This window comes from Eptatretus burgeri, chromosome 9 (assembly GCF_056783735.1).
Source record: "Eptatretus burgeri isolate ZD-2024b chromosome 9, Ebu_testis_v1, whole genome shotgun sequence".
In the NCBI taxonomy this organism is placed as follows: domain Eukaryota; kingdom Metazoa; phylum Chordata; class Myxini; order Myxiniformes; family Myxinidae; genus Eptatretus; species Eptatretus burgeri.
The window spans coordinates 63,300,990-63,321,642 of NC_140969.1; the positions used below are offsets into that span (position 1 = coordinate 63,300,990).

The 20,653-nt window shown below is 45.4% G+C and overlaps 1 protein-coding gene across 4 annotated transcripts in view; it reads left to right on the forward strand.

Annotated features, from left to right (window-relative positions):
• The window catches only part of LOC147020212 (glutamate receptor-interacting protein 2-like), a 588,802-nt gene that overhangs the window by 13,035 nt on the left and 555,114 nt on the right, over positions 1-20,653 (forward strand). The gene's annotated exons all lie outside the window — the stretch shown is intronic.

The following is a 20,653-nucleotide window of genomic DNA, read 5'->3' on the forward strand; positions in this document are numbered from 1 at the left end:
GCTGCGGTGCATCGTTTGGGAATATCAAGATCTCGGACCTTGATTTCGCAGATGATGCAGTCATCTTTGTGGAGACTTTAGATATCATTTTGGGGGCCCTCGAGGTGCTGAATGAGGAGTCGGAGCCGCTGGGATTACGGGTTTCCTGGTCAAAACTAAGATCTAGGCTTTCAATGACATCTTGGATGCTGCTGTCCTGTCTGTGTCTGTGTCTGTCTGTGGTGAGGATGTTGAGGTCGTGGAGAGATTCACTTACCTTGGCAGTGATATTCATTTCTCTGCTCGCTGTGAGTCAGAGGTCAATAGACGTCTGGGTCAGGCCTGGGGAGTCATGGATTCAATGGATCATGGGGTGTGGCGCTGCCGGTACCTGTGCGGGAGGACGAAAGTCCGAGTCTTCAGGTCCTTGGTGCTTCCAGTCTTGCTCTATGGATGCAAGACTTGGACTCTGACCAAGGATCTGAGACGGAGACTTAATTCCTTTGGTACCAGGTCTCTTCAGAGAATCCTTTACTATCGCTGGTCGGATTTTGTGTCTAACGAGCGGTTGCTGAGAGAGACTCGGATGAGATTTGTTACCTGCATGGTCCGTGAGCATCAGTTGCGGCTGTATGGACATGTGGCTCGTTTTCCTGACGCTGATCCTGCTCACCAGATTTTCTCAGCGAGGGAGTCTCATGAGTGGAGGAGGCCAATGGGCCAACCACATTCCTCGTGGTTGCAGCAGGTTGACCGGCATCTCAAGGAGATGGGGATGGGCCTGGCATCTGCTTGGGGGAAGGCCAGACGGAGGCCCCTGGAGTACCGGCGGAAAGTGGAGGCAGCGACGCGCTGTTCTGGCACATGCTCCCATACCTGACCTGACAGACAAACAGACAGACAAAGAGGGGTTAAAACATAACCTCCTTCACCTTCGGTGGCAGAGGTAATGGGAACATCATTTAAAATTATTGCATGAAATCTGTCGTTTGCAATCTGAAAGATATATATATTTTTTATACCCGGCAAAGATATGGCAACTGTTTAGTTCATGGAAGCGTCTGATAATATTTGGGTGTTGACATCTTGGGAGAGAACGACAGGGTTGATTACAAGATTGCAGTTGGTCTCATGATTTTCCCATCGAGATCTCATGCCATTATGGGGGGTTCACAGTTGCAGCAAATGCTCGCACACTGTGGGATGATCAGTGGGCCAGCTCGAAAGGCAATCCGTCATTGGGGCTTTTACAAATCTGCTTCTGATCTGCTGTGATGTGGAAGGTATATCCTGAACCGATGGTGGTGCCATGGTGGTACGACAGCAGAGGGCAGCAGAATTGAGTGCACTGGATAGCTATCCACTATGGACTCAACATGTCTGTTTTCTCACCAAATTCGTGAACACATGAGATTTGTATCATCTCACGGAGTCAAAACATTAGAACCCTCACTGTCAGCAATTACTTAAATATTACCATTAGTCTTGGTGTATTGTGTTTTTTTCCCCATTCTTGAAAGTTGTGCAAAAATGCGCACCTTTCTCCAGCCAAGACCAACAATTCATTGCGAACAAGAATGACATTCCATGGAGTGTAAACCTCCGCCAGGCTTAACAGTTTAGGTTTTGTAACCGACTGATTTTGTAACCCAAATTCTCGAATCCGATTCCGGATCCACACACGCAATCTGTCCAACAAGTTTTGTCCGAATCTGTCCACAACTTTTTGAGATATCATGCTATACACTATATCATTTTTGGTCCGATCTCTCAATCATGAAAAATCACTAAAAATTCTAGTAGCCGTATCCGGATCCAGATCGTCACCAAAATCGAATCAATTCATCCTTGTCAAACACGCAACCTGTACCATGTTTTGTCCGGCTCAGTCCATAACTTTTTGAGATGTGCTGTTCACAACCAAACAGACAGAAAAACAAATGAAAAATCACTCATCGAGTGACAACTTGGCAAAACAGCACAAAGTAGAACGGCATTCGGTAAAGTGCATACCTCTGCCTGGTGGAACAGTTCACATTTTATATCCCACTGATGGGCTGGATCCGAACCAAAAATCCAATCCTCTTGTTCTTGTCACCGATTCAACTCATCCACCTTGTTTTGTCATAACTCCTCCACAACTTTTTGAGATATCGTGATACATTTAATTTTTGGTCATCTATCTATAATTCCAGCTGTGTGTGTGTGTGTGTGTGTGTGTGTGTGTGTGTGTGTGTGTGTGTGTGTGTGTGTGTGTGTGTGTGTGTGTGTGTGTGTGTGTGTGATGAATCCTCGATGATGCATGATTCCCAGCTCATGATCTTGATGGTGTGTGTGTGTGTGTGTGTGTGTGTGTGTGTGTGTGTGACCGCCGTTTCTCGACAACCACTGGTCCGATCTAATTGAAACTTGACAGGTATATTGCTGGGGACCTGAGGATGTGCATTTTCAAGGTTTGATATTAATCGGACGAGTGGTTCCCAAGTTATGGCCATTTATTTACCAACCAATGACAAGACGTGTTGCTGCATAGGCGTGGCCGATGGGGAGGGAACCTCAGCCGCGTTCCCCATTACGGGTTACAACTTACGGACTTCCGGATAGTGATGACTTACTGTATTCTAATAATTTCTCGATTTTTTATGCGCATTTATAGATATCACAATGCCCCAATCCAGTCGTCGTTTGCGAGAGCGAAGGAACGGCCTGTGTGTTTGTTTGAAAGTTTTTTTTGACTTACGAAAGGTTTTTTTTTGTACTTACGGAAGGTTTTTTTTTTGTAATTATGGAAGATTTTTTTCTCTCTCTCTCTCTCTCTCTTCTCTTCTCTTTGTGTTTTTCCTTGCGATGACATTGCGAAAAGGCAAAATACGTTGGCGCTAATTGAATAATTGGCCATTAAAACGAAATTGCGAATAATCGTAACTGCGATATCCGAACTTCCGGACAGTCAGGACTTAACTTCGCGTATGCCGGTGCGCGGCCGGCCGACGATGACGTCACGTGCCATGCCGGTTACGATGGGGATCGATTGGTGCCTTAGTTACCGTGGCGTAGGAGTGGCAATGGTCAATGGCAGCGAATGTCATGGCAAGCAAAGACAGGGAGGTAAACTTGATTTTAATTTGGATTTTAATTAACTCTGTGTGAAAGTATCACAGCAGTTGTTACTTCAATGCAAGCAATAATTCGTGGAATGTATGTGAACATTCCATACGGGCACGCACCACTTCTGGATCGTGATGACTTACTGTATTCTAATAATTTCTCGATTTCTTATGCGCATTTATACATAAACACAATGCCCCAATCCAGTCGTCGTTTACGAGAGCGAAGGAACGGCCTGTGTGGTTGTTTCTGGCTCGCGGTTTGAAAGTTTTTTATTTTATTATTATTTTTTGGTTTGCACGTACAGCCACGCACGTACGGGCATGCGAGAGTGAAGGAAAGGCCTGTGTGGTTGTCGTTTCTGGCTCGTGGTTTGAAAGTTTTTTCTATTTTTATTTTTTTGTAAGTAGGGTCATGCACGTATGGGCACGTGAGAGCGAAGGAACGGCATGTGTGGTTGTTGTTTCTGGCACGCGGTTTGAAAGTTTTTTGTTTGTTTGTTTGTTTGCACATACGGCCACACACCTACGGGCACGCACTAGTCTATCTATAATTCCAGCAATCTGTGTGTCTTTGTGTCTTTGTGTCTGTGTGTCTGTGTGTCTGTGTGTGTGTCTGTGACCGCTGTTGCTCGACAATCACTAGCCCGATCTCATTGAAACTTGCCAGCTATATTGCTGGGGACCTGAGTATGTGCCTTTACAAGGTTTGATATTAATCGGATAAGTCCTTCCCAAGTTATGGCCATTTATTTACCAACCAATGACATGACACGTTGCTGCGGCCATTTATTTACCAACCAATGACATGACACGTTGCTACGTAGGCGTGGCTGCGTATGCCGGTGCGCGGCCGGCCGGCGGTGACGTCACGGGCCGTGCCGGTTGCATGGCAGCGAATGTCATGGCAAGCAAAGACAGGGAGGTAAACTTGATTTTAATCTATCTATAATTCTAGCAGTGTGTGTGTGTGTGTGTGTGTGTGTGTGTGTGTGTGTGTGTGTGTGTGTGTGTGTGTGTGTGTGTGTGTGTGTGTGTGTGTGTGTGTGTGTGTGTGTGCGTGCGTGCGTGCGTGCGTGACCGCTGTTTCTCGACAACCACTCGTCCGATCTCATTGAAACTTGCCAGCTATATTGCTGGGGACCTGAGGATGTGTCTTTTCAAGGTTTGATATTAATCGGACAAGTCCTTCCCAAATTATGGCCATTTATTTTCCAACCAATGACATGACATGTTGCTGCGGCCATTTATTTACCAACCAATGACATGACACGTTGCTGCGTAGGCCGGTGCGCGGCCGGCCGACGATGACGTCACGGGCCATGCTGGTTACATGGCAGTGAATGTCAAGGCAAGCAAAGACAGGGACGTAAACTTGATTTTAATTTGGATATTAATTAACTCTGTGTGTGGAAGTGTGGTTGTCGCGAGAACGCGAGAGCGAAGGAACGGCCTGTGTGGTTGTTGTTTCTGGCACGCGGTTTGAAAGTTTTTTTGTTGATGTTTGCACGTACGGCCACGCACGTACGGGCATTCACCTACGGGCATGCACTCGTATCTATCAATTTTAGAAATAATTCCAGCAACGTCTGTGTGTGTGTTTGTCTGTCTGTCTGTGACGCCATTTCTCGACAACCACCGGTCCGATCTGATTGAAACTTGCCAGGAATATTGCTGGGGACCCGCGGATGTGCCTTTTCAAGGTTTGATATTAATCGGACAAGCGGTTCCCAAGTTACATCCATTTATCTTTCAACCAATGACAAGACACGGTGCCATGACATCACGAATGACGTCATAATGAATGTTAATTTTTTTTGCACGATTGAAGTCACAATTCTTCTTCTTCTTCGTTTGGTATGACATCACAATCGACGCTGGGGACCTGAGTATGTGCCTTTTCAAGGTTTGATATTAATCGGACAAGCGGTTCCCAAGTTACCGCTATTTATCTGTTTACCAATGACAACACACGGTGCTATGACGTCACGAATGACGTCACAATTAATGTTTATTTATTATTTTTTTATTTTTATTTTTTGCACGATTGACGTCACAATTCTTCTTCTTCTTCGTTTGGATGATGTCACAATTGACGCTGGGGACCTGAGTATGTGCCTTTTCAAGGTTTGATATCATTCTTCATCCATTTCAGCTGTTTCCCAAGTGTTTCCCAAGGTTTGAAAGCTGTTTTTCCCCAAGGTTTGAATTAATTGTTCAAATTATTAATGAATCCCAAGGTTTGAATTTTCCCAAGGGAAAGAGCTGTTTCCCAAGGGTTTGAAAGCTGTTTTTTCCCAAGGTTTGAATTAATTGTTGTGCTTGGTAGACATTTGTGAATACATTTACAGAGAGAGAGGGGCGAGAGAGGAGGGGGAGAGGAGGGGGGGGAGGGGGCGAGAGAGGGGGGCAAAAGAGAGGGGGGCCAGAGAGGGGAGGGAGAGAGGTGGGTGAGAGAGAGGGGGAGAGAGGAGGGCGAGAGAGGGGCGAGAGAGAGCGGTGAGAGAGGAGGGGGAGAGAGAGGGGGTGAGAGAGAGAGGTGGGTGAAAGAGAGAGAGGGGGCGAGAGAGAGGGGGCGAGAGAGAGGGGGCGAGAGAGAGAGGGGGCGAGAGAGAGAGGGGGCGAGAGAGAGGGGGGGCGAGAGAGAGGGGGGCGAGAGAGAGGGGGAGAGAGGGGCGTCACAATTCTTCTTCTTCGTTTGATTTGATGTCACAATTGACGCTGGGGACCTGAGTATGTTTCCCAGGTGTTTCCCAAGTTATGGCCATTTATGATACGGTTGGTCCGATCTAATTGAAATAATGCCCCAATCCAGTCATCGTTTACGAGAGCGAAGGAACGAAGCTGCACCTACTGGCATGCCCCTACGGGCCCGCACCTACAGGCACGCACCTACGGTCCCGCACTAGTTTTAGAAATTAGGCTTCTGTGTTGACCTCGAGCTGTGTTGAAAAAAAAAATTGCCTAGTGACAAGAAAGATGTCGTACAAAGGTGAAAATCCACGAAACAAATTTGAACTTAGAAATAATTGGTGGTTGAATTCAATCTATACTAATAACTATGTGTGTGTGTGTGTGTGTGTGTGTGTGTGTGTGTGTGTGTGTGTGTGTGTGTGTGTGTGTGTGTGTGTGTGTGTGTGTGTGTGTGTGTGTGTGTGTGTGTCCATTATTCCAAAACCATAAAACCTAGCAGTCTGAAACTTTGCGTGCACACTAAGAAAACTCCAAGGAAGTGCAAGAGTGAAAATTGGGTGTTTGGGTTAATTAAAACACCCTTTTTGAAGATAATTAACGTCTTTGTGCCCGTATGCAAGCGTCAACACCATTTTCCACGATCCACCGCTTGGAGTCAAAGGGGGATAAAGACAACTTGTTTACCCGTTTCCCATAGATCTGGTGTAACTCGCTTCTCAGCATATCCATACCATGCCTGAAGGTTTTCCTGTCAAAGAGGCTCTCGTTTTTACTGCTCATGGCTAAGGTGCTTCTTTACAACACACTTCACACATTTAGCCTTCCGCATGTCCTTCCCACTGGCCTCGAGGATGGAATACATCTTCGGGCAAAGCCCCACGTACTTGGTGACGGGGTGTCCAGCGCACTCGTCCTTCATCTTGCCTAACACCTTCTTGTTTTTATCGCTGTGGGGTGGGTGATCTTTCGGGTAGTTACTCATGCCGTAGAGCTCTGTCTGTGTGGCCATGTCCGCATATACATCCTCTGTCTGGATCTCGAGGAGGAGAGAGTCTGTGTCTGAGTAGAGGAGGTTGCATCGGTCTCAATATTGCTCTTTCAGCTGGTTGTAGTAGAAATCGTACATGTGATGCTTGGACATGTCCAGGATGCTCATACCCACATAGACAGGTCGATTTAGCAGCAGTCTGCTCTTATTCATGTGAAGAGCGGCGAGGTCATTATCAAATATCTTCTGCCATGCAAATCTTGGGCATGAGATTAGGTGCCGCAGCTTGTCCTCCTCATGGGCACAGATCAGCTTAATGTATACATGCTTGCGTATATTTTCCATCGTCTTGCCGAAGACAGAATTGTTCATGACCTTGTAGAGATCCTTTTCAAAGTCGCTGGTCACCTCCATGCGAAGCTCTGTAGTCATCCTAATGCCAGGCTCCATCCAGGAAGAGGATCTGTGAACTGCTCAAAGAAGTCCATGTATTCGTAGGGGTACACCCCTTTTCGTGGAAGTAGGTATGCATCATTTGCTAGTGTATACCTTGCAGTGATGGATAAACATGAAGGGTCTATATTTTTGCAGTTTTCTTTGCCACATTTCAGACACCCAGACACAAACTGCCAATCCTTATTGATGACTCCTTGCTCTTTCTGTTTCAGGTTGGGCACACTTCAAATACCGCAATTGTACTGCAGATAAGCTTGTCTGAGGAAGCCAGGAGGAACTGGGCACTGTCAATGAACTGGAATTCAAATGACGAGCTCTTAGTTTTTTTCACCTTCTTGAGTCCCCTCCTTAGTAACATCACACTTGAGAAAGAATGAAATGTACTTTTCCATGTTGTACGGGTACAGCTGATGGAACCTTCCAGCTTGCTGAGAGCCTGCATCAGAATACATGAGTCATCGCCCCTCAAGTTGTGAAAGACCACAGGGGTGATCATTTGTTTCTGTTTTATGCTCAGCATTAGGTTGCAATTTCTGTGGGCTGCCCCTCTAAACTTTCCGGTGATATGACAGTGATCGAGGACTGAGTCACGTTGCCCCCTGCAACTATCAGACGCTTATCACATCCGTGGCAGTTGATGCTGGTGCTGTATATGTTCCAGTCTTGGGGTGTCATTCTCAAATGCTTAGGGCTGCTGAGCATATATTTAATGTGACTCCGCTCCTTCTGAATAGCATTGAGGAAGTGTTCCGCTGCGTCTGGACCCCCGTAGACCACTGGAGGCTCTGTTTGACCATCACACCTTACCACGATGTATCGGTAGCCACAATCCTCATGCTCTTGCGTCTTCTGCGTGTTGCTCTGGTCAGGCTTGAGCTCTGGCCCATCAATGTTGGTGGTAAGGGCCTCAAAGTCAGCATAAATGATGAAGGGAGCTGGTTGCTGCTTGTGCCAGTTCTGAAACAAGATCATGTTTTTCTCCTCCTCTGACATCTCTACCCTCATAGCGGTTTGTCCTATGCCCTTACATTCTGGTCTATGTGCTTCCAGCAGCTCCTCGTGAGAGTACCCATGTAGGCACCTCTCACAGAAGTGCTTTAGCTCCCTATACTTGCTCTGATCAGAGAGCAGATGGTTCAGGTCTTTAACCTAGGTATAGTGTGACTTCCCATCCTTCTCAATTAGCAGCAGGTTGATTCTGGAGATGTCTTATGTTGCTTGCTAAGCCTGTAGACAATCACGTCCTTGTCCCAGCCAAATACATTCAGAGCCAGGTTATTCTGACTTTCTACCTGTTTGATCTGTGATAGCGGTGTGGGAACATCAACTCCTGTGAAGTACAGGCCGTCTTCTGTGGGGTGTTTGGTGGGTCTGTATGCATGTTGCCTCTGGTCCAATGGGAACAGGGAGGACCAGAGGACCCAATTGAGGAAATGGTCATCCTCGTTCTTCATATTGACCACTGCTTTCTTGTTTCTGAGAGCTGCTGGCAGTGGGATATAAGAGCCACCCCTCAGAGGCTAGTAACGAGCGATGTCTAGCCACAGAAGTTCCACTCTGTCAACCTCCCAGCCAGAGCCGTGACACGTCCACTTTTCAAGGGTCTCCAGGGTGTATGGGAAAGCCGTGCTAAGTGCACCATCAATCTCATGGGCCTGTAAGATGGCCTCCTGCTTGTGCTGGAACACTGCAGGCATATACACTCACTCCTTGTCAATCTTTCCCTTCCAGAATAGAACCTTTAAAGCAAGCTGAAATTTAACCCCCTTCAAGGTGAGGATCTCTTCCACCAGTTTCTGGTGAATCTGGGAGTGCACACTTTCCAGGAAGGATTTAGGGTCAGCCTCTAGTCAGTGAAACTTTGGAACATCGATCTCCTACTCTTGCAGAAAATGTCCAATGGCCCAGGGGTTCTTTTTGAATGTGAGGTCACCTTTTTTGTTCCTCGTGTTTGAACAGCTCGAGAATGTCTTTTTGGTAGCTATCTGCTGTCTGGGTTTTCTGGAGTGGTATGGGATCAAACCTTCCCAGAATGGCCTTCCGCTTTGTCTGCTTCCTCTTTCGAGGTGGAGCAGAAGGTCAGTATTTCATTGAAAGCAGTGGTTTATGTGGTGTAGCGGGCCTGCGGGGGCAGGGCATGATGTGGGGAGTGTGGTGGAGGAGTTGTTTTAGAGTGGTCACGTTCTTGCACGGGATATAGGAGTGCGCGCCGCCTGAGGCGTTGTCATAGTTGCTGTAGCCGTTGTGGCCTGCGGAGCCTGGAGGTTGTGTGGCTTGTAGAGTGCATCGCTCGTGGCAATAAAGCAGGGTTGTACTGTTCCCTCGCTCGTGTCTGCCTTGGAGCACCTCTGTCACGACACCACAGTTGGCGACGAGTCTGTTCGGATCGGCGTGTGCAGAGTGGTTGGGTTCGGATCGGCAGCGAATAACTCAGCGCACCCCACGCAGTTCGAGGTCTACGCCGGGCAAGGGTCCGGAGGAGTGCATCGCGAGGAGCGCATCGCGAAGAGCGCATCGCAGGTTGCGCATCGCACTCTGTCACGACACCACAGTTTAAAGCAGGTGCTTTTTCACTGCTTCTGGAATAGGCTCATCCAAAATTCTCTGCACAGCACTTTGGGGAGGTTCCTGTATCTGCATCTCTGCAAGCGCTAGTTTGCTAGTTCAATGTACTGGTCCATGGTAACCATGTTTAATGGGAAATATAAAGGAAAATGCCAATGTCTACATGGGAGATCTTGGTGGTATTACGTAAGTAATGCACTGCAAGAAGTCAATGTCATGGAAAAAGAAAATTGCTAAGTAAATACTGCAATGGATCGCAATAGGTCACCATCGTTTGTAATGGATTGCAATAAGAAGACATCCGATTATCCTGCTCGAGATTTGTCTTATCGGGATGCTGTGAGCCTATATTCATACAACAGCTTGGAAAGTTTGTATGATGAAATGGATGAAATTTTGAGTGCCACTGCCAATATGTCTGATAGTGAAATGGATGAAATTTTGTTCGATATTTCTGATAGTGAAAATCCAGATATGTCTGATAGTGAATATCCAGATATGTCTGATAGTGAAAACAATTAACACTTCCTGGCCTTCTCAATAAGAAGCAGGTTAATCCTGGTATTGTCATCACCCTGCTTGCTAAGCAAGACCTATATGTCCGCATTCCGTGCAGTATGGCACTGCCTGTAGGGCACTGCCTATCACCTGCCTGTAGGGCACGAAAAAGGTTCCTTTTCTTATTCTTGCATTCCCTAATCCCTTGGCGTACTTCGTAGATGACCTGGTTGTTGAGCTTTTCATTCATCGTTGGCTTAGACATAGTATCTATATATCACCTCTCCATAAAAGGTAGGAGATGGGTCACAGAGCCAGAACCCCTTTTGGTACAACAAGGTACACATGGTGCACGTTCAACTGTGCTGGATACGACTTTTTGCTTTGCGTTAGTGAAGCTGCAAGAGCTGGAAGCTGTAGAAGCAGCGACTTTCATCTTTTTTGCTGGGTACTAGCCTTTCGGTCAATATAAAGTTGATCCCTGGAGCCCTTGTCAACTCCTTTCATCGATGTTGGGGTGTCCACACTCGGGCGTGCTCCCTCTCCTGGTTCTCGAGAACTAGGATCATGCTTGGCCTGATACGCGTCTCAATAGTTTTCTTCTCCCTGATCCTGTATACCCCTCGGGGCAGGTCTCACCACTTGGTTGGCTGTTGCGCTTTCCTAAAGGCACCTCTCTGGTGGTTGAAGTCTTTGCTCTTTGGCCATTGAAGGTCTTCGCTTGCTGCTGCGCTATGCTCTTCCATTGTAGCCATGCAAAATGGGTAGACTAAGGAAAATACCAACGTCTAAATGGAAATCTCAGTGGTTCAAGTCATACCTCCATTACCTCAAGACACCTATAATGATCTCAAAAGGTATGGATCTGGGAGCATTCCCAAAGCTCTAGAGCCCTCCGAGCACAAGGTGGCTCAGAACCCTCATTTCCTATATTACTTGTGTCTATATTTTCAGAGGTTTCACGAGGTGCTCTACAGGGAATCAAAGCAAATCTGGTAAAAAAAAAAAAGCAAAAAAACGGACGTTTAAATAAAAAATTAAAACGTTTACTTGGACCACAACCTGATGTATCACGTGACGCAAGTACACATGAGCAAGCAAGATGATGGATTATCTGCAATGTTTATTTAACGGAAGATTGGATTTTGTAATGTCTCCAGGGTTGTTCTGCATTAAGCTGCAACTCTTTTGTGGATAAAGTCATTATTTGAACGAATACATTTTTATTTCATGAACTGCTCTGTGTGCTGTGAAGACTGGCTTTAACGTTAAAGGGATCTTATATGATATGCTGCAACAGCCTGGCCAACCGTTCCTTATCAACCATTTAATTGGAGTGCTTGCATGAGTGCTTAAACCACTTGCCAAATGCCTTGCAGTTGATCGTGGAACAGCGCTAAGACCTTCGCGAATTGTTCACTCACTGCAGACGCTTTTGCCCGCCACGTCACCCTGAGTGAGTGGTTCGTGCTCCGTCACCCAGAGTGAGTGGTTCGTGCTCGGTCACCCAGAGTGAGTGGTTCGTGCTCCGTCACCCTGAGTGTGTGGTTCCTGCTCCATCACCCTGAGTGAGTGGTCCATGCTCCATTGCCCTGAGCCAATGCTACGTGCTCCATCACCCTGAGTGAGTGGTCCATGCTCCATCACCCTGAGCGAGTTGTTTTGAAATGACACCGATTTCCGAGCCATTTGCCATATTAGTGTTATCTAAATTACCGAGCCAATTTTTTTTTCCACCATCACACGCAGCTGTTTTTTTTAAGATTAAGGTTTGTGAACATATCCCTGAAACATCTATGTAAATGCAACATTGTTTTTCAGTGAAAGCTACTCATGGTTTTTGGGTTGTTGATATGATGATATGAGTCAAGTGTGTGTGTGTGTGTGTGTGTGTGTGTGTGTGTGTGTGTGTGTGTGTGTGTGTGTGTGTGTGTGTGTGTGTGTGTGTGTGTGTGTGTGTGTGTGTGTGTGTGTGTGTGTGTGTGTATTGTTCATAAAGCATATCTATATATCTTTATCTTTCTCTCTCTCTCTCTCTCTATCTCTATCTCTATCTCTATCTCTATCTCTATCTCTATCTCTATCTCTATCTCTATCTCTATCTCTATCTCTATCTCTATCTCTATCTCTATCTCTATCTCTCTCTATATCTCTCTATCTCTCTCTCCCTTTCTCCCTCTCTCCCTTTCCCTCTCTCTCCTCCCACTTTGCACAGATGTTGTTCGCTTGGCATGCACATGCATTCGCAGGGTGCTGTTGCTCAGTCTCTGGCGGTACATGTGGAGCCTGTGTTGCTTCTCCTTTCTCTCTGCTTATTGTCTAAATGTTTTGGTTTTCGTTTCTCTTTACCCCTTTTCTCCTTGTTTTGTCTCATCTATTGAGCAAGAGAAAGAGAGCGCACACGGTAGGTGGTGTTTGGGTGTTTTTCAGAACCTCCCGGTTTTGAGGCCTGTGTTCCATCTGACGTGTTTGCTAGATTTAGCCAACGCTTTTGGCTGCCTTAAACGATTCTTGGACCTTGTCATATTATAATTATTATTATTATTATTATTATTACTTTCATTTTTCCTCCAATTGCTGGCGCCGCTTGTGGTAGGTTTCTTTTCTTGATCTAAACTCTTTTCTTCTGCAAAAATTACTTTTATCTATGGCAAACGTTCGTTTGAATCATAGCATATACGAGTCACTTTTTCGTAAGAATGGGCTCGTGTGTGTGATCCCCTGAGGGAGGGAAAGATTGAGGACTTGTTTCTGGCAATAGGTAAAATCGTTGGTTTACACAACATCCGTGCAGCCTCTCGAATGAACAAGAAGGTGGTTGTGTGCGTTTCCGAGGTGCACATGGTAACCTCCGTTGTGGAGCAAGGCCTTGCCGTATACCCCGACCTGTTTCTCCTTGTTTCCCCATTAGACACACCTGCGGTTGAGGTGAACATGTCTGATGCTCCACCTTTCATCCGGAATGATGATTTGTGTGCTCAATTGAGTAAGTTTGGTACGATCATATCAAAAATCACGATGGTGCCGATACACTCAGGAAGTGGAGAATTTAAACACGTGATGACTTTTAAAAGGGTACTGAACATGATATTGCCTGAAAATGAGCAAAGTTTAAACGTAGTTATACATGCAAAAATTAACAGTCATGTGTGTAGAATGCATGTCTCCACGGATGTCATGGCGTGTTATCATTGTGGAGCGTACGGTCATGTGAAGAACTCCTGTCCCAGTTTGATGAGATCATCAGAAAATCAAGGACAGGAGATTGTAGATCATGTCATGGGGTGGGTGAAAGGGGAGAATCATCTTCACCACCTGATCGTGAGTGGGAAGCAGCATACCCCTCCCCCCCCCACCACTTACTGGGGGGTGTGAAATGGTAGAACCATCCCCACCACATATTGGTGAGTGGCAAACAGTAGATCCCTCCTCTCAACCTTCCAATAAACCAGAAGTGGTTAGTTCCTCGACCTCCACTGTATAGGACTGTACGGATGACGACATGGAGGGGTTCGTGACAGTCTCGTAAAAAAGGGCAAAAACGTTTGTGTCCAGTCGTCAATGAGACAGAGACATCACAAAGTAAGATACTCGTTGTGTCAGATGTGCCGAACTTGCGGGATGCATCTCTTATGGAGAATCCCTCTTTGGGACTCGGAATTGAACTAGAACCGATTATAACTCTGACTAATTCATTTACACCACTCGCTGAATTGCCCGAGTTGTTTGAGTGTGATGTAGACATTGAGAATACTCTTGCCTCTCAGGAGGCTACAAGTGGGGATTCTGATATTTTTTGGTGTCTGCAGTGATAAAAAGGAATTTATCACTGAGGTGTGCGCAAAGGTGTGTGTTTGTGATGACAAGGCAGATAAGCCGGAAAGTCCCTCAGAGGAAATCTGCAATCCTACCCTTGTGGAACAAAATGCAAGGGATGGTAAGAAGGAAGCTGCATGTGATAGTGGGCAGCTAAATGGGAATGGAAAGATCGATGGTTCAAATTCTATGGAGATTTGTGCCTAAGAAAAAAGTTTGGATCAGGAAGAGAATGACAGAGATGATGAGGCTGACTTCGATGGTACCTCTTCTACCCTGTCAGTTAGTGGGTGTTTTGCCCAAGAGGACGATGGAGACACCATGGTAACAGAAGATGAAATTCTTAAGTTTTTAAATGAAACCTTCAGGAAAAGGCATGTGAGAATTCGCGATTTTTTCCAGAATCTCCACGCCTTTCTAAAAACTGCGAAAAATATGATTCATGAACCTCAGCAAGTCAGGATCTCAGAACCTCAATTCCAGTGGTTGAGGAAGTGTGCCACTAAGGCCGGAAAAGAACTCCAAGAAGAGTAATAGTAGTAGGTTCTAAAAATAAATAAATGAAGGTAGCATCCCTCAACATAAATGGAGGCCGCAGCTGTGTAAGTCGCCTCGAGGTGTTGCAGATGTTTAAGAAAGAAAAAAATTGATATTCTAATGTTACAAGAGACACACACCAACTAACCTTGTGAGGACGAGTGGCGCAGGGTTTTTAAAGGTTGCCTTTTTTTCTCCACTGCCTTTAAGGATGCTGAGGCAGGTGTGGCAATTATTGTGCTCCCTAGAATCCAACCCTCGGAGATTTCTTGTAGGGTGGTCTGTAAAGGATTCTTAATTGCTGTGGAATTGATAACCAGTAATCAAAAAAATGGTATTATTGATGGGTATTACCCCAGCAACAGCACTGAAAGGATTATATTCCTTCCAAAGTTAGCAGGTTTTCTAAACACTGTTGACTTGACTAATTTAATTTGTATGGGGGGGGGATTATAACTGCACACTCAACCCCGACTGGATAGGAATACTGAGCCCCATTCACCCAGTACAAGGTTTTTGGCAAAACTTGTACAAAAATTTAAATTTAGGGATGTTTGGTGTCTGCAAAATCCCAACACCCGTCAATATACATGGGTGTGCTGTTCAAAGAACCAGATACCCATGGGGCGACTGCACAGATTGTATGTAAACCAGGGAATGGTGAATCTGGTTCAGAGAACAAGCATACATCCATCTGGCTTTTCTGATCACCATATGATTGTAATGGAATATATGTCACCCTTTTATTGTTGTAACAGTGCATACTGGACTTTCAATGTTAAGTTATTACATGATGTACAGTTTGAAAATGCCTCCCGACTGGTATGGAAGAAGTTAGAACAACAAAATTGTTCCTTTCCTAATACTCGACAGTGGTGGGACTGTACAAAATCCCAAATTCGGATTTTCTGTCAAGAATATTGCTCACATACCACCTGTAATGCATCTGGGTTGATAAGTGCTCTCAAAGAAGATGTACTTAAATATGAGCAAGAAGCTGGAGCATCCAGTAGAAGTGATCACCATCAGCAGTTGGTGGAAAAAAAGACTTTACTGGCTGAACTAGTCAAAGAGCGTGTGGCTGGAGCAATGGTTCATCTTCGAATGAGCAGAATTCAGCTGGAGACTCCAAATAAGGAATTCTTCAACCTTGAGAAGGCCGTCAATACCTCTCAGCAGATTCACAGTTTGCACTCTCCTTACGGTGTTCTGACTTGCCAGAGTGACATTAAACACTCAATGCAGGATTTCTACTCAAATCTGTTTACACCGCGAACTGTGGACAAAACGATTATAAATGAGGTGATTGAACTTCTTCCATCCCTTTCTCAAGAACAGCAACAGCAACTCGAATGTGACATTTCGTTTGAGGGGCTCAATGCGGCATTAAAACTGCTTGAGGATGGCAAAGCCCCCAGACTTGACAGACTTCCTGCTGAATCCTACAAAGCTTTTTGGAACATTTTGGGTCCTGCTCTAATGGAGACCCTGCTTGAAAGCCTAGATCAGGGTGAATTGCGCCTGAGCTGCAGGAGAGCGGTTTTGTGTCCCTCCCAAAGAAAGAGGATTTGCAGCAGATTACAAACTGGTGGCCTGTTTCATTGCAAAACGCTGATTATAAGATTGTATCAAAAGTGCTTGCAATGCGTCTTAAAAATGTCATCTCTCTCCTGATTGGAAATGACCAAACGTATTGCATACCTGATCGATCCGTTTATGACAGTATTTTTTTTGGTTCGAGATTTAATTGCCATCGGTCAAACTGTACCTCATGGTTTTGGGTTGTAAAGGCCCTGTCACACCTTGATGATTTAGCCAGCGTATGCCTGACGTAAGCAAAATTTGGCTAAAACGCTGGCACACGTCGAATACGTTATGGGTAAGTTTGTATACGTTAAGAGCATGCTGGCATACATCGTAGTATGCTGGCTTTTTTCGTAGTACGCTGGCATACGTCGTAGTACGCCGAGGTGTTCGACAAATTTTCCATGCTTGAAATTTTTCGACGTATGCCAGCGTATGACTCACACATTCTGCATACGCTTGGCCATGAGTTGTAGGCACGTTACGCGATCGTTGACACACGTTGACACACATTACTTGTAAGTTACTCATAAGTCGAAACATGTCGAGGTAATGTTTAGCGTACCCGAAACTTATTTCTAACCTATGAGTAACGTGTTGTCGGCACGTTACGCGATCGTTGACACACATCGACACACGTTACTTGTACGTTACTCATAAGTCGAAACACGTCAAGGTAATGGTTAGCGTCAGTGTTCCAGACTCCCTGTTTTTTATTATTATTATTTTTTTCGGTGTGACGGTGATGTTGACACTTCCATTTCTAGTGCGGTTATGATATAATATAATTAATAGGCTGCCGCTCAATGATTTAAATCATAAGTGCACAAGAAATCGAAGTGTCAACATTACCGTCATACCGAAAAAAAAAAAACAGGGAGTCTGGAACACTGATGCTAACCATTACCTTGACGTGTTTCGACTTATGAGTAACATACAAGTAACGTGTGTCAACGATCGCGTAACGTGCCTACAACTTATGGCCAGCGTATGCGGAACGTGCATCATATGCCGAGTACGTCGAGAAATTTTCAACATGCTGAAAATTTCTCGACGTACTCGGCGTATGACGACGTATGCCAGTGTACTACGATGTCTGCCAGCATACTACAACGTATGCCAGCATGCTCTTAACGTATACAAAACTTACCCATGACGTATTCGACGTGTGCCAGTTTGGTTCGGCAAATTTTTCATACGTCAGCATATGTCGGCATACGCTGGCTAAAACGTCAAGGTGTGACAGCGGCTTCACACTTCGATGTCTAGTTAGTGCGGTTATGATTTGAATCGTCGAGCCGCAGCCTATGAATAGCCTACGCCACATGATCGTCGGCGATACGCTGCCGCGCTATGCATAAGTTAGACTATCGTTGGGCATAGGTTGTGAACGCCGACAACACGCTCAGCATTCGTTGGTATAAGTTATCTATATGTGATTGAAACGTTCTGTGTACATTACTAATACGTTATGCATACGTCCAACACGTTATTATATGCCCAAAACTTAAAAAAACATCAATAGTTCAGCGTATGCCAGCGTTTTACATACATTTTGATACCTTGCCATACGCTTGCTAAAACCTCAAGGTGTGACAGGGCTTTTACTCCTGGATCAGGAAAAAGCCTTTGACAGTGTGGATCATTCGTTCTTATTTGCGGTCCTTGCAAGAGCAGGTTTTGGGGAAAAATTCATATCCTGTATAAAACTTTTGTACAGAAATGCATCATGCCTGCTAAAAGTAAATCATAGTTTGTGTCATCCCTTTCCTTTAGAGCGTGGTATCCATCAGAGTAGTCCACTGCCAGGCATATTGTGCACACTTTGTGTTGAACCCCTACTGGCTCTCCTTCACACCTCATTGTCTGGGTTATCCTTGTCAAACAGTCCGAACATTGTTACTTCAGCTTATGCAGATGACCTGTGTGTTTTGGTCAAAAACCCAAAAGATGTCAGTGAGCTATCCCATTGTCTTGCCAAATTTGAACTTGCCTCATCAGCTCGAGTAAATTGGAACAAGAGTGTAGCTCTTTGGCTCCACCCAAATACACTCTCCTCATCACGCTCATGTGCACTTCTCCCAACTCTTCCAGGAGGAATGTTATGGAAAACGGATGGGTTTAAATACTTAGGAAGGAACTATGAGTTGTATGCAAAGGAATTGGGATGGGTTCCGAGACAACATTAAGCAGAAACTATCAAGGTGGAAAGGAATGCTTCAGTTCTTGTCACTTAAGGCGCAAGTAATGATATTATTGATAACCTAATACTTCCAACCATATGGCATAAGGTCAGCGCACTCCAGCCTCCTCAAGCTGTGATCACAAGCATTCAGAAGAGTCTGATTTTTCTGGGGAGGCCACCACTGGCTCAAGCCAGATGTATTGTGCAGGCCACGAATGTCTGGTGGCCAAATCTTTGTGCACATTCCGAGTCGAATAATGGCTTTTCGACTCATGGCAATAAAACTACTATATGGTGAAGTAGTGTTCTGGCGTCCTCTCACCAATACCTTGCTTCGACAAATAGGTGGTTTCGACTATGACCGTGAACTCTTCCTCATGGACCGAAAGCAGGTTGATGGAGCTCAGCTCCCTGCGTTTCATCAATCTCTTCTGAATGCTTGGCAAGCTCTTGGAGTGCAGTGGCTAGAGATCTCCTATGATGCCAGGAAATTTGTGCATGAGCCACTATTCCAAAACGTATTATTTGCTGGAATATCTACCAGCCGATCCTTCATAAAGTACTTCACAAATAGTGGAATAAAGAAAGTGTGAGATGTTATGGAGCCTTCCTTGAAATGATGGTTGCCTGCTGGCTCGGTTTCTAAAGAAATTGGATTGCATTCAATGAGAGTAGTGGGTGAGGTCATGAGGATAGTAACCCAGACTTTTATACATTTAAATATTGGGTGGAATGGGGAAAGCGAAGAAGTTGATTTTCACCAAAATTTTCCTGAACTTTCAATCACTGCCCCAAAACACCATGATGTGTTCTCTTCAAACAGTGACGAGTCTGGTGTGTTCCACGTCATGGGGAAAAAAAAAACAATAAATGGAATTTGTCGAGAAGTGTGTTTACCGGGCTGTACGGTACCGTTAAGAAACCATTGGAAAGAGACTTTACTTGCAGGAACTTTCCTTACTCCCAATTGGAAGGTGATGTATAGATCTCTGACCGTTGGTCGCATGGGAGACTTAAATTGGAGACTGGTCCATCAAGCCCTGGCCACACAGGTTTTACTACAGAAGTTTAACCCCTCTGTGTCCAATTCATGCCCCTTTTGTATAAGTATCGAAAATCTGAATCATGCGTTTATTGAATGCAACAGGTTGTCACCTCTGTTTCTGTACCTGAGTGACATTTTTTGTAAATTCAAAATTGTTTTTTCCTTTCCAATCTTTATTTATGGACTCGCTTTCAACACTGGACACAAATCTGTGTTTTTGCTTTTAAATTTTTTACTTGAAATTGCAAAGCTTGCAATTTATAAGACCAGAAAAGCTAGATTGGTGAATAAGAAAAATGAAAATGCACTTTTTTGTTTCAAAGGCATGGTGTCTGCTCGTATAAAACTAGAACATGCATATCATGTAAACATGGGAAGTCTTCCTGTGTTTGAAGACTTATGGTGCAGTGGTGGTGTCTTATGTAAATGTGTTGAGAATGAAGTTCACATTTTTTTTGTGAGTTGCAACAATATCATTGATCGTTGAACTTTCATTGTTTTTCTGACTCTGTTTGAGCACCTGTACTTAAAGAATGGCACTTGATTCTCATGTGTTAATGCTTTTATGAACCTCACGCAAATGGTGCCTCAACATTTTTTCTCTTTAAATTTGCTTTGAGAAATGTTTTATACTTTTATAATAAAAGTCAAAAACTCTCTTTCTCTTTCTTTCTCTCTCTCTCCCCGCTGGCTGTTTGTGAGTCGAGTGGGGTGTCATGGCGGCTGTGTGGTCTTCGTGAGCTGTGATCTGTCCTGTTTTTTTGCCTTTCTATCCCCTTTCGCATCGTTTTTCACCTCCCTTCCTTTGTTTCCTTCTACGCATCATTATTTGTGCCCCTACCCTCTTCGTTAGACCTCGCGCTTCAGCCTTCCCTCGCGCCGTCACCCCACCCCGCTCATCTGTCCTTGTTATTTCACGGTTTGCTCTTCGGTTCATCTCTTCCCCTTCCCTCCCCTTCCCCTCCCCTCCCTCCCTCCTCCCCTCCCTCCCTCCTCCCCTCCCCTCCCTCCTCCCCTCCCTCCTCCCCTCCCTCCCTCCTCCCCTCCCTCCTCCTCCTCCCCTCCCCTCCCTCCTCCCCTCCCTCCTCCCTGCTCCCCTCCCTCCTCCCTCCTCCCCCTCCCCTCCCTCCTCCCCTCCCTCCTCCCTGCTCCCCTCCCTCCTCCTCCTCCCTCCCTCCTCCTCCTCCCTCCTCCTCCTC